The sequence below is a fragment of the Myotis brandtii genome, unplaced genomic scaffold (genome assembly GCF_000412655.1).
Source record: "Myotis brandtii unplaced genomic scaffold, ASM41265v1 scaffold17, whole genome shotgun sequence".
NCBI lineage: Eukaryota > Metazoa > Chordata > Mammalia > Chiroptera > Vespertilionidae > Myotis > Myotis brandtii.
In genome coordinates, this window is record NW_005356259.1 from 8,599,190 (window position 1) to 8,602,448 (window position 3,259).

Sequence of the window (3,259 nt, forward strand, 5' to 3'; positions counted from 1 at the left end):
AAAGAGCTGTGCCCTTTCATGGCTCAACCCTGACACAAAATTTCTCACTCTAGGGAACTTTTTTAAACAGGGAGAAAAAAAAAGTGTTGGCTCTGAAACATCACACACCATATTCTAGCAATTTGATTAAAAAGAAAAGAAACAGAAAAAAAGGTTGAGCAAGTTGGCAGCAGGTCAAAAATATCACTATTCTCATTTTTATAAATGTTTAAGTTTGAATCTGGATTTGTTTTCCGAGTGCAGGAGCCTTGGGCCCAGAGCCAGGTGGAGAGGCTCCGGCCCCTCAGTCTCTTCTCCCCAGTGTCACCCATGGGGGAGCTGAAAGGCCAGTGCGAGGGTGAACTCCCCACAGACTGAGCTTCTGGAAACACAAACACAGCCTCCACTCCAGCCTATGGTCTGCTAGCAGCACAACTCTAACCATATCTATAATGCAGAAGAGAAAATAATGCAGGACACAGTGACATAAGTGATTTTGGCCAGTTGGGTTTGACAACTGTCATTGTTCCATGATAGGAGAATGGTTGCTTTTATTCTGTGAGAAATCTTCCCATATACTAATCCATATTATTCTATTCGAAGGTGGTTTGTCACATGAGAAACAGGATCTTGGCTGTACAAAATGAGCTGCTAAGATATTCCTTTGACTGTGAGCTTCCCTGGTTCCATCCAAGTGCTGTATACAGACATCAAATCAGAGATGCCTCTTAGAAACAAGAGTCAGTCCTATGGCATAAAATTTGTCTGTGTTCATAAAAATATGCCTGCATATAGTTTCCTGGAAATGTTATCTATTGTGTAAAGACAGATGTGTTGACAGCCAAGAGTCCCCTCAACACCCTAATCAATGTTTTTTTTAACTATCACAGCTGAATTATCCCAGGAGCTTGTGAAAAATTTAGGTACCTGATCCTCATCTGAAACATGCAAATTGAATCCCTGGTGGTGGCCTGGATCTGCACTTGAAACTCTCTCCCAAGTGATTAATTTTGAGACAGTTTGAGAACCACTCCCAAAAAGCAGGGTGCCTGCTGCCAGCAATATACACAGTACATGTAGATGGACTCCACCTCAACTTGGAAGAATCTGTTCAGTCAACAAGTAGTCAGCAAATCTTATGGTTATCATCATTTGGCGTGAGCATTTAAGCACCTATGGGCAGTGAGGGCATCTCAATGGAAAAGAAGAAAAGCCAGGTGGAAACTACACAGCCTCTAGGCACTCACACACCTTGCTTGAAGGCTTTCTCTTGCAAATGATATTCGAAACTATTTGAAAGTGAGTTCTGTAACCCACCAAAAGTGACAGTGGAGCCACAGTCGTCCTCTTCTGTGTTTGAGTCTGTCTCCGCTGCTCTGTTTCTTAGTTCCTTTCTTGTGGTCAACCCTAGGCATGACGTATAATGAAAATAACGTTTATAGACTGAATTCTACTAAAAAGGGAGGCTAAAACAAAATGAGGACTTCAGGCTGAGATTGAACACAGTTACGGAAAGTTGCCATTCGAAAAGAGTGGCTTGTTCTCATCTATTCTTCAAGTTCACTGGATGGAACAGACAACTGACTGATTTGCAGGAAATCCTAGAAGCAAATAGGAGATAGGCCCATATGTTTGAGGGGTGTTGCTATTATTTAAACAATATGCTTCAAAACAGGAATGCTTATTTTTATTTTTTGATCTTTCAGCTAGTAATTTTGATGGATTATGAGAACAGAAGCTAAATGCAATAAGGGGTCTGAACAAAACCAGACTTGTTTTTTTGAAAAAGGAAATGGAATATAAAGTAACTCATTTATCCCCAAATTGCGTCTCTTAAGAAGCCATCTTATCAGTCATAGATCAGGCCTCATAAATAATTTCTAATATCTGTGTTAGCATTTTTTTTCCTCTCAGGGGGAGGTGTAAAAATCATTCCAGTGAAATTCTGAAAACCTGTACTTATGGATGTTAAAAATTGGAAGTATGTTTTTGACAAGATTCTAAAGCAGGACGTGTGGTTACAACAAATAGAAAAATGAAAGAAAAAAGCTCTGAAAGGGTCAGATTACAAATTCAACAGACATGCCAAACTGTGGGAGACATGGGAAGGGTAGAGACAAGTGAGAAATATTAATAAATGTCCTGATCAACACATACTACAGCAGTGCATAAACTACATATATAACAAACTTTTTATTCAATTAAACCATTTTTATCAAATACCTACTATATACCTTGTTGATGAGTGTTAGAGCTATATATTTAATTTCCTTTATAACAGTGGTTCTCAACCTTCCTAATGCCGAGACCCTTTAATACAGTTCTTCATGTTGTGGTGACCCCCAACCATAAAATTATTTTCGTTGCTACTTCATAACTGTAATTTTGCTACTGTTAGGAATCATAATGTAAATATCTGATATGCAGGATGTATTTTCATTGTTACAAATTAAACATAATTAAAGCATAGTGATTAACCACAAAAACAATATGTAATTATATATGTGTTTTCCGATGGTCTTAGGAGACCCGTGAAAGGGTCGTTCGACCCCCAAAGGGGTCGCAACCCACAGGTTGAGAACCACTGCTTTATAAGAACCCATTGTTTTATGACAATGTGTGAATTAACTCATTAAGTAACTCTGAGATACATGACAAAATGCAGATTCATAGATTTGAGAATTTCTTGGAGCCAAAATATAACTCTTTGGCATGGTTAACACATGAACATACTAATGAGAAATAAGCATTGCTTATTTGGTTATGCCTACTTTGCATTCCAGAACCAAAGCCATATAAAGTCTGCCAAATAAGATGTCTATATGCGTATCCAATTATATCCACCTGTAACATTCTTTAAGTTGGGAATGGGTGAAGACTGCAAAGGGTATGTGAAAAATGAGCCCTAATCTATCTATATATATATAAAAGGCTAATATGTAAAATGTCCCCTTGGGAGTTCGACCAATCACGAGACTGGGAGTTCGATTGCTCGCTATGATGTGCATTGACCACCAGGGGGCGGCGTGGAACAAAGGAAGGCCCCAGCCGGTGGCCAGCGGCCGGCAGCTGGAAGGAAGGCCCCAGCTGGCAGCCGGAAGGCCCCAATCGTCCCTGATTGCCACCCACGCCTAAGGGCCCTACCTGTGCACAAATTTCATGCACCAGACCTCCAGTTCTATGATAAGAATTAGATGTAAAATAGGTATTTAGATATACTTATGTAAATATATCTAGAGCAGAGACACACGATCTAGTGTAATAGCCATGAGGTCAGATA